A 15,184-nucleotide genomic window follows, 5' to 3' on the forward strand; every position below is an offset into this window, starting at 1 on the left:
TCAGAAGAGTTTTGTTTTATTTTAAGTTGGAGAAAGACCAGGCAAGTGGACGGATTATTTATTCTCTTAGTTTTCTTAATGACATTTGAAACTTACTATTTGAAACAAATGTTTCCTAGTTTGTTTTGAGAGAAAGTATGAGTTATACCATGTGGTTGGAATATAGCATAGCAAGAAGTAAATGGAGGCAAAGAAAGTGACCTCTGTTCTAAAAAGAGATTCAGAATGTATTGTAATATAGTATAATAATAGCATAGGAAGATAGAGGAATAAGGACCAGAACTACAACAAACATTTAGGGTTGTGAGGAGGAAAGGAACAAGCATTTATTAAGTGCCTACTATGTGCCAGGCACTGTTCTAAGCACTTATTTAATATTATCACATTTGATCTTCACAACAACCCTGGGAGGTAGATGCCATTATTATCCCATTTTGTAAATGAAGAAACTTAGGCAGACAGAGGTTAAATGACTTTCTTAGGATCACAAAGTATCTGAGTCCAGATTGAAAATGATATTTTTCTAATTCCAGGCTCAGTGCTCTGTCTTAGGTACCCTCTTGTTTTACATAGTATTGATCATTATGAAAACTCCCAAGTCAAAACTCATTTCTAGGCCTGAGCTCCAAGACTGTTATTGTATATTTCCTCAAAATCCCTTTCTACTTTAACTCCAGGGAGAGGTGCCATTTCCCCAGCAAGTTGCTACAAGATTGCCTTTATAATTCTGAGACTGAGTCCTGTGATTCTAATTATCATGGAAGGGCTCCAAGTTGCAGGAGCAGATGGATGTCAAGAAAGAAATATTTTCCATCTCCTAAAAATATTTCTAATAGTGAAAAAGTTAATAAGATTTATGATGATAATTACTATTATTTGAATAGGCAGTGGGGGATGGCAATTCAAGGATTCAGAAATGGAGATTTAACAGTTTCAGCAGAGCAGAGAAATTGGCATTTGTAACTGGCCTCAGGGTTGGAATAACTTCTATGAATAACATATTTCATTAGTCCACTGAGAGACAGAATATAGTGACTGTTTATGTTTAGTGTTCTGATTTACTGGGTTAGTAAAACCTTCTGGTTCTTAAAAATTAATTCTATAAGTCCTGAATCAATCTTCCACAAAACAGGCAAAAACCCATAGCATTACCATTTTCTAATTCAATCAGGGAAGGAAGGAAGGAAGGAAGGAAGGAAGGAAGGAAGGAAGGAAGGAAGGAAGGAAGGAAGGAAGGAAGGAAGGAAGGAAGGAAGGAAGGAAGGAAGGAAGGAAGGAAGGAAGGAAGGAAGGAAGGAAGGAAGGAAGGAAGGAAGGAAGGGAGGGAGGGAGGGAGGGAGGGAGGAAGAGAGAGAGAGAGAGAGAGAGAGAGAGAGAGAGAGAGAGAGAGAGAGAGAGAGAAGAGAGAAAGAGAGAAAGAGAGAAAGAGAGAAAGAAAGAAAGAAAGAAAGAAAGAAAGAAAGAAAGAAAGAAAGAAAGAAAGAAGAAGAAAGAAAGAAAGAAAGAAAGAAAGAAAGAAAGAAAGAAAGAAAGAAAGAAAGAAAGAAAGAAAGAAAGAAGAGAGAGAGAGAGAGAGAGGAAGGAAGGAAGGAAGGAAGGAAGGAAGGAAGAGAGGGAGGAAAGAAGGAAGGAAGGAGGAAGGGAAGGAGGAAGAGAAGGAAGGAGAGAGGGAAGGAAGGAGAAGAGGAAGGGAGGGAGGGAAGGGAGGAAGGGAAGGAGGGAGGGAGAGTGGAGAAAAAGAGGAAAGGAGGGAAAGAGATAGGAGGGGAGAAAGGGAAGAGAAAGCAAAGAAGGGAGGGAGGGAGAGAAGAGGTGAGAGAGGGAAGGAGAGAAGGGGAGGAGGAGGGAGAGGGAGAGGGAAAGGGGGAAAGAAACAAAAAAAAAAAAAAAGGAAGTAGACTGCATTATTTTTTTTTTGTACCAGTGAATTTATTAATGAAAGGTGCAGCTTTCAAAAATAAATCTCAAGTTATACCTCTCCTGAGATTAAAGACAAAAGAGATAGTCCATTTTATCATAGGGTTTATACAATTATTCAATCACTTTTATGGGATAATTTGAATAAACTAACTTATTTAAATACAAGTATAACCTAAATCAGTTTTTCAACACTTCATACTGGCTAGTTTATTTTGAAAGTAAGTGTGAATTACACAATATGGTGTCCAAATTGGATATAATTGTACAAATTGTATGGTTCACTACGGCTAAAAAACTCAGGCAGGATTCATATCAAGTATACCTGACCTCATCAGGTAAACACTAAGAATACCATAATTAGAGGAATGCAAATTTTCTAACAATTATCTCTTCATGACTATGTATTAGGGGTCATTGCCTTGAAATTAGTGCAAACATTTATCCATTTTAATCCACCAAAACAAACTTTAAGCTCCAAATGTTTTGCTTATTCTCATTGTTTTTATGAGGAATCAGTTATGAAACAACTAGTCCCATTTGTTCTGTTTTGTAATTCTACTGGATGGGAAGTTCTGTGGTCTGTAAGGATTGTGCAAAAACAAGGCATGCAATCATGAAGTTATAATGTTTGACCAACTCTGCAGCCTATTACAAACTTTCAGATAAAATTTATATTTTAAATTGAAAACGACACTTAAGCTTCAACTTTACTTACACCTAATGTAATTACTCTTGTCTAGCTTATCCTGTAAAAGGAATGATCTCAACTATATTTCAAGTAATTAATTCAGTGAAAAATGTGAGTTATGTGTGGGGGCATAAAGATGATTTTATTTTGATAATAAATCACTCATTCCTAATTCTAAATTAAAGAATAGGAACAGTTAAAAGGTTAAACATAAGCACTTTATATGTTGCAAACATGAATAAATATTATCCTTAATTTGGAACTGGCCTTTGTGCAACAGCAGCAATTATCAAGGACCTTAAAAGCAAGGGATTGAAAACAAAGTAAATGCACATCAATTAGGAATGGCCAAATAGTGGTACATGAACATAATGGAGTGTTACTATATTATGAGAAATGGTAAATATGATAAATGCAGGGAAAAAAAAGAAAGATTTACTTGATCTAATACAGAGAAATTAAAATAAGTTGAGAGAGACAGAGAGACAGAGATAGAGATGGAGAGGGGGAAGAAGGGAGGAGGAGGAGAGATTACAACAATGCAAACGGGAAAAACAACCATAAAATAATCAAAAGTGCATGTTGCAAAATTACAAAGAACAAACATGACTCCAAAGAAGAAGTGTAAGAAGACAAATCTACCACACTTATTTGTAGAAATGGGAGGTCAATGGATCAGTTATAATACACATATTTTCAGGGTTTTTTTTTCAATGTACCAATCAATTTTGGTTTTTTATTTCTTTTTTTTTTCTTAAAACATTATTTATAATATAGCATGTCTAATTGGGAGAAAGAAGAGTAATGATACTGGAAGACATTTTTGTGAATTATATCAGAATTTCATTTAAAAAACCTATAATATAATAATATAATACATTAGTATTATAACTCATTTGGACACAAAGTAACTTAAGAGGTGGTCCTTTTCCTCTAAGTCCTTACAACCTAAATTTAAGAATATGAGAGTGGGGTATATGGGTGCTCAGGAAGACTAGCCCTTTCAGGGCTGCTCATCCAACTTTGACATCCACTGATTCACCCAACTCTCATTTGTGGATCCAAGAAGATGTAACATGCACAGTTGCAACATCTCAGTCAATCATCACAGCAGAAAGAATAAACTAGGCTTCAAACATTGGTGAGTTAGGGGAATATTCACCCCAAGCATGTGAAGGCTTTCCTTAGGGATTTCCCTAGGTAGGTAGATGAAAATATTTTGTTCCAATGGACATGAAGGTGGCTGAAGCAGGCACTATGTTACACTTAGAAGTTGGTGAGACATCAAAGATGTTAAGATCATCTACTGTAACCTGGGACATTGCCGGTCTTCCCAACTTTTTTCTTGCCACTAGATTTCAATGGCTCAGGAAGACAGATTAAGGCAGATGATTTAGTCAATTCTATCTCGCTAAAAAAGCAATTCACACCTGTGATGTCATTGACCCTCTTAAAAAATGAAGGACAATGACAGTAATATGAGAGAAATATTACAACTATTACAAATGATAAAGACTGAAAGCCTCAAACTTGAATCTGGAAGTCATATTGGAGAAGTAAACTAGTATGTTACTTAAAATACCTTGGTATCCTCCAGGCAAAACATATGGAGCAAAAAATCATTGAGAGAAATTCTCACACATTGTGAGAAGCTGAAATCAAAGCTGAATGTCAAAAAATCCATTTAAAATAATTAAAATCTATATAATATCTATTTTATTCACCTTTGGAATTATACGATAAAAGGTAATCTTTTTGTGAAGTATCCAAATAAAACCACATACACTCAGCAAAATACAGGGTCATCCTCCAGAAACTCTAAAAAGATAAGCAATTCCTTGTCCAGACAGGAGAAAGAGGATTGATAGTTATTCTCAGAGCACATGACAAACAGGTCAAAAATATAGAGACATACTTTAAAAAAAAATAAACTTCATTGATCATCAGTAAAGGCAAATGATATGCATACATTATTAGGTTTGTCCAATATAATTGAAATTGTTTACTCTTTACATGCAGTCTATGAAATATCTAAGATTCAAAATTAGATACATAAGGCCTTCCATGAGCAATATACACTTGAATTCAATCAATAATATGTTTGTAAAGTTACATTAAGCAACTTACTGAGTACTATCAATTTGTTTACATAATTTTAGAAGTTTGTACAATCCAGAATCATGTCATTATCACTAAAACATGTGGAAAGGTTATCCTTTTAAAAACCAGATGTCTCAATGCAGATTATGTGAGGAAATGGAAGAAACTTTGCAAAATAGAACCAGGGATTACAAAAAATTAGCACTTAAAAATACCAAGTCAGACACAGTTTAGTAACTGGAATTTTGCAAAAAATACTCACTATCTTTTATATGCTAAGACATGGCAAATCCCTGCACTACAAATACAGAATACCTTGATAGTTCCCCAATAAATTGTGCTTAAATTGTGCTCAACACCACATATTCATCCACAAATAAATTCACAAAATTATAAAAATCATTAAGAAAACTGTTTTCCAAAATCAATATAATATTGGTGCACATAATATTGATGATGATGATGATAGCATTTATATAACACTTTAAGGTTTATAAAGTGCCTTCCAAATATTATCTCATTTCATTCTCTTAATAATAATCTCCACTCTAATGATAAAAAACTTAAGCAGACACAAGTTAAATGACGTGTCTATGTTCACATAGCTAGTTTATGTCTAAGTATATGTATATGTCTAAAACTGAATTCAGCTTTTACTGACTCCAGAACCTATGCGTCTCTATCTGCTACACTCCTAGCTGCCTCAAATTCACAAAATCTATTTGAAAAAATTCAATGTATGTTGTTATACAAATAATTTTACTCTCCAAATTAGAAGAAAAACAATATAAAATATAGAAACAAAGTGGAAGAAATAAAAACCTTGTGATAATAATGAAGTGCACATCATTGTATCTATTACTAAAGTTGTCCCAAAGATGCTTTCAGTGATACTATCAAAGATGAGTTTACAACCCTAAACATTTTCAATTACCTATTAAAAGTAGTATTTTATCCTCTTGTGCAGAAGTCTTCAGAACTCTAAATCAAAGAAAAATAATTTCAACATTAAGCCTTGTCTGAATACTTATTCTATTTTAGTTCAGAAGGAGGGTAATAATACACATAATGACTGATATTCACATTGCATTTTAAGTTTGAAAAGCACTTGGTGAACATTATCCCATCTGATTTTCATGATTCTTTGAGATAGCATTTTTTTTAATAAATCAAGAAATTAAAGTTAGCAGAAGATCTGAATTGGCTTGTTTATTTAGCTAGTATGTGTTACAAATATAATTAGAACTCAGCATTTTATTGAGCCTAAGGCTAGCACACTTTTTACTACAGCACTAGACTGGAAACACCTTGAGAGAAAGGATTGTTTTTGCCTTCCTTTGCATCCATAGCATTTAGCATAGCTGCCTAGATCAGAATAGGTACTTAATAATTTTGTATTGACTTGGTTTGGTAACATCATGTACTCTGAGATCATTATATATGAATGATGAATGATTTTTTGTTTTAGATATTTTTCAATCATGTGCAACTTCATGATCCTTTGGGGGATTTTTTTTTTTTTTTATCAAAGATGCTAATGTAGTTTGCCATTTTCTCCTTCAGATCACTTTACAGATGAGGAAACTGTAGCAAACAGAGTTAAAACACTTTCCCAGAGTTATACAGTTAGAAAATGAATAAATGCATGAAGTTACAAGTTTTAGATGTTTTATTGATTTGTCAAACAAACATGCCAATTTCCAATAGGATATTACATGCTTATTTTAAGGATAAATGCCAAAATAATAAAAACAATCTATTATTATTGCTGCAATTACTACTACCAAGAAATTTAGTCTAATAAAGAAATAATTTTTGTGTGCATTGTTATGCCACAGTTTCCCTGAATCATTTTACCTCAGTTTCCTTAACTGTTCTGCCTCAATCCCCTTAGTGGTAAAAACCCCTCTCTGGTCCATTAAGACTGAGAACCATTTGCTCTAAGGTTATAAGTTGTCAATGTGAAACTCAAGATGAGGGGGAAATCAGACTTCCTGGCTCCTAACTCCTGCCTTCAAGAATTTATGGTATTACCCCTCCAAAATATTCCAAAAGATAAGACTATCTGGGATACCTCATTGATATCTTTACTTCTGTTTATTCAGACATCCTGACTGTGGCTTCCAGTTTCCCCCCATCCTGCTAGAAACAAATTTATGGTCCTGAAACTTCCTACTCTCAATGTTCTGACTCCTCCCCTGCCTTGGTCTACCCCTGTAGTTGAGTCATGTGGGTATATATCTCGTTGAGAACTCACATTCACCACTGGATACTTTGAGACGAGAGTCCTGTCCAGTCAATTATACTCTCCAATTAATAAAATATTAAAAACTCTCTAATCTCTATCTTGACTCAGTTTCTCCGGCATAACAGCATAAATAAATTCATTAAAGCATAGAATACACATACATAAATACAATAGTATATATACAAATTATATGTGTGTGTGTATATGCATACACACACATATATATATAATACAATTTGGGAAATGGAAAAATGTATTGTGAAAAGGTTCCCATTCACCATGGGGTTATAAAGGATTTGAACATCACAGATGTGAGATGGAAATGTTTTTGTAAAGTATAAAGAAGAGAGGAATAGAATAGAGACAGGAATGTTTGGCTAGTCACAATACTAGCCAACTGTAGCTGGAATTTAGAATATGGAAATAGGGTATTATATGTGGTAAGTTTGTACATGTGTATTATAGTCAAATTATGGAGTGCCTTGAATGTAAGACTATATGATTTAGTAGTTTAGTGAATAGAGTATTTAAAAGAATTACTACAGGGGTAGCTACTTGGTGTGGTAGATAGAGCACCAGCCCTGAAGTCTGGAGGACCTGAGTTCAAATGTGGTCCCAGTTACTTAATGCTTCCTGCCTTTGTGACTCTGGACAAGTCACTTAACCCCAATTGCCTCAACAACAACAACAACAACAACAACAACAACAACAACAATAATAATAATAATAAAATTTTAAAAAGAATTACTACGTAGACAAATAAGCTAGGCAGGAGAAATACTGGAAGAATTCCAAACCTAGTGCAAAAGAGATTGTTGATAATTATGAAACTAAAAGGTTGAGTGAAAGGCTTATGAAATGTTAATAAGGGTATAGAGAATTAAACAGAAAGAAGTTTATTATTAGAAGAGCTCAGATAAAGTATGATAACATTCTAAATACAAAGACAATATGGGGGAATTTTCTCTCAGGTGTCCTAGGCTTTTGTAGTTGATTCAGAGCCACTTTTTATTTTTAGAAGTTAAAATAAAGACTATTTGATGGCAGTTTACAAACAAAACAAAGTAAAGCCAAAAAAAAAAAAAAAAAAAAAAAAAAAAGGAAGAAGAATTCTTTTGCAAGAAAAGGAAGGAAGATTACATACAATCCTCTTTAACATATTACTTAATGACCATAAGAACCTTACATTCAGGGATTCAACTTGACTTTAGTCACTACAACTATAAATCAATCAATCAATATCTATTAAGTATACTATGTATCAGGCACAGATCTAAGTGTAGATAATACAAAAACAAAGTCACTATTTTATTCTGTCATGAGAAACAACATGAAGACATTATTAAATAAAATTATATAAATACATGTAAAGTAAATATAAGATGACTTGATAATAGGAATACAAAGAGGCACTAGTTCCTAGGACAATTAAAAAACATTTTTTTATAGGAGGTGAAGTTTAAGGTGAATGATGAAAAAAATTATGGATTTCAAGCCAGGTGAGAATAAATTAGAAGTATGAGAGATAGCCTATCGAAAAATTTCCAAATGGAAGTTGCAATGCTATATGTGATGGCCAGCAAGTAAATTAGTATGACTGAATGGTAGGATTCATGGAATCAAATCAGCAAAAAACTTTTATTAGGTGTTTATGTATCAGGTATTGTGCTAAGAATTTTGGGAGAGTAGTGGGTAATAGATTTAGAGAGGTAGACTGGTTTTCCTCTTTTCTTTCTTTGAAATTTTCTCAGTAGTGTTAACTATGTTCTTTGAGAAAATACTTTGGCTAGTTGGAGCCAATATGAAGTGGTAAGTTGAGGAAATGACCTACATACACTTGTTCTTCACTATCAATATGACCCTTTTTCTGAAATCTCTTCATGGTGTAACATTAAATTAACACTGAGTCAAAGGAGCAGAACTTCAGAAGAGCTCAGGTAGAAATCAGTGAGGTATTTTATGTCTGAAGATCAAGATAACTCAGTTTGGAAATCTCATCAACTCAAGTATTTTAAAAACAGGTATCAAATACATCACTAGCTTCTACTTGAGATTTTTCTGATAGCTCTGTTTTGGATGGCATGAAATTGATATTGATCTGTATTGATGGAAGGAGTACCCACTCCGAATAAATTTTCAGACTCTTGAAATATTGGAATAGTTATATTTTAAACAGTTACACTACTCAAAGAAGCCTTGTAAACCTTCTTGTCTAAACCTTCTTCATTACTGATATCATTAATCTCAGGAATTATGTGGTGCTTTATAGATTTATAAAGTGATATGGTAAAAATTATATCAAAACTAATACTAAAAAGTAGTGTTGGTGTCCCCCTCATCTCAGCCTCCTAACTTCCTTGGCTACCTTCAAATCTGAGCTAAAATCTCTTCTTCTACAAGAAAGCTTTTCTGGTCTTCATTAATCTTAGTTCCTTCCCTCTGAGATTATCTCCAATTTTATCCTATATGTACCTCAATGTTTTGCCTCTCTTCATATCACCAGTATTTAGCAAAGTGCCAGGCAAGTAGCAGTTGTTTAATAAATGCTAGTTGACTGCTGACTGGAGTCATAATGAAGTGAGTTTGAATCCTGCTTTTGACCATTATAAACTATGTGATCCTGGGCAAGTGACCTAATCTCTTTAGTTAACTCGTCTATAAAATTAGAAGTTTAGTGGTCTCAAAGGATTCATGAAGCTAATATCATGAAGCTAGTATTCTGTCATTCTATGACTGAATTCTGAAGCCTAACTCCCATTATCTTTCAGCTTTCAACAATAGACAAGGTGCAACTTTCCTGCAATTCAGATTACTGATCTGAAAATTGGGAATAATAATGCTTGTCCTAGTTATGAGTTAGGTTTGCTTTAGTAATTCATGAAGTTAAGTAAAGTATAAAAAAGTACCTTGTAACCTAAAAATTATTGTATAAATATCAAGTATAATAACCTATTTGAGTTGTTTTATTGTAGGTATTTACCATGGAGTCAGTGTGGTATTAACTGAGAAGCAGGGTATTATTGATTAGAAAGCAGTATAAAGTAATGTTTGGAGATCTTGTCTTAAATCCATAAAAACCTGATGCATATTGATTTTACCACCCTGAACAAATATTTAACATTCCAGTTTTCTAAACTAGAGTGTCAGACATGCAGGCCTTATGAGGTCCATGACACTACCAAATATGGCCTGACACAGATTAAAATAAAATTGGAAAATATTTAACAAAATAAATAAAAATATACTAAAACATAGATAATGTTGATATGTGGTTTTCCAAGTCAATATACAATCTACAAGGATAGTTATGTATCATTTAGTGGCTACTGTTTCTATTTGAGTTAGACAGTATTTTTCAAGACTATTTTCTAAGACTGCAAGTTTCAATGAAGTTCTTGAACTAAATTGGCAGAATTCCCTTTACCAATGAAATTATAGGTACAGTCACTTTTGCTATGGACTAGAGGAATAGCTGGGTTAATTGCAAAGTAATTTCCATAAGGCTTGCAAGATCAGTGAGTCAATGAATAGATTTAGAAGGCTGATGGATCAGTAAAATCTAAACTAATGCTAGGTGGGATAAATAGCAAATTTAACATGAAGGATTAAGAAGATTGTCAATTTCTAATTTTAGAACCTCTCAAAAAAACAACAAAAATTTGTTGTTCTTCGCTAGTTGTGTATCTGACATGGGTCTGAGGATTTAAAACTTTAAAAACAAAAACCACAGAATGCCAGTATATTCACTGCTACATTTTTAACTAAAATTGAAAAAAGTTTCATGGTAGAATGTAGTTTCCTTTCAAGTTTCCATGAAATAGACTTGAACAAGATGTACTCTCTGTGTATAATTCGAGAAATGTCTCTAATAGACTAGTTTTATTCACATTATACAATGTAAGTATATCACTATCCCATGAAAGAATAAGTTTAATCTGTCATGTTAGTAGATAGCCTAGAGTTTTAGGCTATCATCATTATTTTAAGGCACATGAATTTTGAGCCACATAGTACCTTTAACCTTTATTTGTATTCCCCGGTGGAGTGGACAGTTTGTTCAGGGAAGATTAGTACTAAGGCTACCTAATCCTCTCAGGTCTGCTTTTCACCTTTGGTAGCCACATGATTCATCTTTTACCTGTGGCTCCTAAAAGCTATAGCATGCACAGCAGCCACACCCTTGGTAAGCCATTTCAGCAGATGGGCCAAACTATATTGAGGATAACTAAGTGTCTACCTCAAGCATATAAAGACTTCCTCTAGAGAAATAGGTAAGTGGGAACAATTTGTTCCAACAATCATGAAGACACCCTAAAGACATTTTAATCCATTCTTATGGTCTGGAATGTAACAGATCTTAACATTTTCATTATTTTGAAGAGGGTTAATAGATATTAACTGTCCAAGTGACCTAAACAATGTTTATAGATTTACTAGTCCTCTATTTGCTTTTAATATTGGTTTGCATAATACCATCACCACTGGTTTATATAACAGTGTTTTCAATATTCATGATTAAGTTCCTGGGTTATTCCTATGGTCATCATTTTGGAATCTACCACATAATGCTCTTCTTATTTCCCTCTTGGTGCCATTGTGACTAGAACAAAGAAATGTGCAAAAGTAAGCTTTTTATCATGATTCATTATTTTAATCCACAGTATTAAGCAAAAACCCAAGATAATTAAGGATTTTGTATTGGGGGTGGGTACAGAGTAGGTAATGAAATAGTGAGACAGTGGATAATTGATTTAGGTTACCAGACTATCAAAGATACAAACCAAATTCAGAAACATTTCTTTAGTTTGAGCAGATTCAGAAAGCTCAAGCACCTTTGTCTTCAACCTTACCAAAGTATTTTCATTCCAGTTTTGGCTAGGTAATATATGGCAGAAATTATGCTTTTTTTGTGATTTCCTAGCATTTATAAAGGCTCATGTAATCTTTTGTTAGAGCAAGGTGTTTTTTTTTTTTGTTTTTTTTTTTGTTGTTTTTTTTACTTAAAGCTTTTTCTTTTTCAAAACAGTGGACAATTCTTCAACATTAGCCTTTACAAAGCCCTGTGCTCCAATTTCCTCCCTTCCCCCACATTCTCCCCTAGATGGCAAGTAAAAATGGTAGAAATGTATGTTAAATCATACACATACACACACACACATACACACACACACACACACACACATTTATACAATTGTGCTACACAAGAAAAAAAAAAAGAGAAGCAAAGTAAAATGCAAGCAAATAACAACAAAAAGATTGAAAATACTATATTGTAAACCACACTCAGTTCCCACAGTCCTCTCTGGGTGTAGATGACTTTTCTCATCATTGAACAATTGGAATTTGAATCATCTCATTATTGAAGAGAGTCATGTCCATTGGATCTCCTGGTTCTGCTCATTTCACTGAGCATCATCTCTCCAGGCCTCTCTGAAATCATTCTGTTGATCATTTCTTACATAAAATAATATTCCATAGCATTCATATACCATAATTTATTCAGCCATTCTCCAATTGATGGGCATCCATTTAGTTTCAAGTTTCTTGCCACTACAAAAAGGGCTGGCATAAACATTTTTGTACATGTGGGTCCCTTTCCATTCTTTAATATCTCTTTGGGATATTAGCCCAGTAGAACACTGCTGAATCAAAGGGTAAACTTAATATAATCAAAATTATCTATTTGGTGTTCAGCTTGGTGTTCCACTTCTTCTTTGGACACAAATTCCTTCCTCCTCCACAGATCTGAGAGATAAACTATCCTATGTTCTTCTAATTTGTTTATAATATCATTCTTTATGAATAGATCATTTTGACCTTATCTTGGTATATGGTGTTAGGTATGGATCAATGCCTAGTTTCTGCCATACTCATTTCAAATTTTCCCAGCAGATTTTATCAAATGGTGAGTTCTTATCCAAAAATCTGGGGTCTTTGAGTTTGTCAAACACTAGATTGCTATAGTTATTGACTATTTTGTCCTGTTAACCTAACCTATTCCACTGATCCACTATTCTATTTTTTAGCTAGTACCAAATGGTTTTGATGACCACTGCTTTATAATATATATAGTTTTAGATCTGGCACAGCTAGGCCACCTTCATTTGTTTTTGTTTTTTTTCATAAATTCCCTTGAAATCCTTGACCTTTTGTTAATCCAGATGAATTTTGTTGTTATTTTTTCTAGGTCAATAAAATAGTTTCTTGAGAGTTTGATTGGCATAGCACTAAATAAATAAATTAGTTTAGGTATTATTGTCATATTTATTATATTCACTCAACCTGTCCAAGAGCACTTGACATTTTTTCAGTTGTTTAGATCTGCCTATATTTGTGTGGAAAGTGTTTTGTAGTTTTGCTCATATAGTTCCTGACTTTCCCTTAGCAGATAGATTCACAAATATTTTATACTATTGACTGTTATTTTAAATGGAATTTCTCTTTGTATCTCTTTCTGTTGAATTTTGTTAGTAATATATAAAAATGCTGATGATTTATGTGGATTTATTTTGTATCCTGTAACTTTGCTAAAGTTGTGGATTATTTCTAATAGTTTTTTAGTTGATTCTCTAGGGTTTTTTAAAGTACATATACCATCATATCATCTGCAAAGAGTGATAATTTTGTTTCCTCATTACCTACTCTAATTCTTTTAATCTCTTTCTTTTCTTATTGCCAAAGTTAGCATTTCTATTACAGTATTGAATAGTAATGGTGATAATGGGCAACCTTGCTACACCCTAATCTTATTGGGAATGGTTCCAGTTTATCCCCATTACATATGATACTTGCTAATGGTTTTAAATAAATGTTACTGACTGTTTTAAGGAAAAGTCCATTTATTTCTATACTCTCTAGTATTTTTAATAGAAATGAATGTTGGATTTTATGCAATGCTTTTTCTGCATCTATTGAGATAATCATATAGTTTTTGTTAGTCTGGTTATTGATTTAATCAATTTTGCTAATAGTTTTCTTAATATTGAACCAGCCCTGCATTCCTGGTATAAATCCTACTTGGTCATGGTGTATTATGCTGGGGATGACTTTCTGTAATCTTTTTGCTGACATTTTATTTAAGATTTTTGCATCAATATTCATTAGGGAAATTGGGCTATAATTTTTCTTCTCTGTTTTTGTCCTACCTGGTTTAGGTATCAGTACCATGTCTGTGTCATAAAAAGAGTTTGGTAGGATTCCTTCTTTCCCTAATTTTTTCAAATAGTTTATTTAGTATTAGAGTTAATTGTTCTTTAAATGTTTGGTAGAATTCACATGTAAATCCAGCTGTCTCTGGAGATTTTTTTTCTTAGTGAGTTGATTAGAAGCTTGTTTTATTTCATTTTCTAAAGTGGGATTATTTAAGTAATGTATTTCCTCTTCTGTTAAATAGAACTTTACACTGTGAAATCTATATTTTTATAGGTATTCCTCCATTTAATTTAGGTTATCAAATGTATTGGCATAAAGTTGGACAAAATAACTTCTAATTATTGCTCTAATTTCTTGTTCATTAGTAGAAAGTTCTCTCTTTACATTTTTGACACTAACAATTGTATTTTCCTCTTTCCTTTTTCAAATCAAATTAACTAAAGGTTTATCTATTTTGTTTTTTGCTTTTTTCATAAAACCATTATTTACTAATTCAATTTTTTTTGCTTTCAATTTTATTAATCTGTTTTTAAAATTTCAAGTTTGGTATTTGATTAAGGGTTTTTAATTTTTTTCCTAGCTTTTTTAGTTGCAAGCCCAATTTATTGATATTCTCTTGCTCTATTTTATGCAAGTAAGCATATAGAGATATGAAATTTCCCCTTATTACCACTTTGGCTACATCCCACAAATTTTGCTGTCTTATCTTATTATTGTCATTCTCGTGGATGAAATTATTAATTGTGTCTATGATTTGCTGTTTCACCCATTCATTCTTTAGGATGAGATTATTTAATTTCCAATTATTTTTTGGTTTCTTTTTCCCTGGTCTTCTATTGAATGTAATTTTTATTGCATTTTGTGTGATCTGAAAAAAAATGTATTTACTATTTCTGCCTTTCTGCATTTGATTTTGAGGGCTTTATGTCCTAATATAGTTCAATTTTTGTATAGTTTCCATTAACTGCCAAGAAGAAAGTGTACTCCTTTCTGTCTCCAAAGATTTATCATACCTAATTTTTCTAGTATTCTATTTACCTCCTTAACTTCTTTCTTATTTATTTTGTGGTTTAATT

The sequence above is a fragment of the Sminthopsis crassicaudata genome, chromosome 1 (genome assembly GCF_048593235.1).
Source record: "Sminthopsis crassicaudata isolate SCR6 chromosome 1, ASM4859323v1, whole genome shotgun sequence".
NCBI lineage: Eukaryota > Metazoa > Chordata > Mammalia > Dasyuromorphia > Dasyuridae > Sminthopsis > Sminthopsis crassicaudata.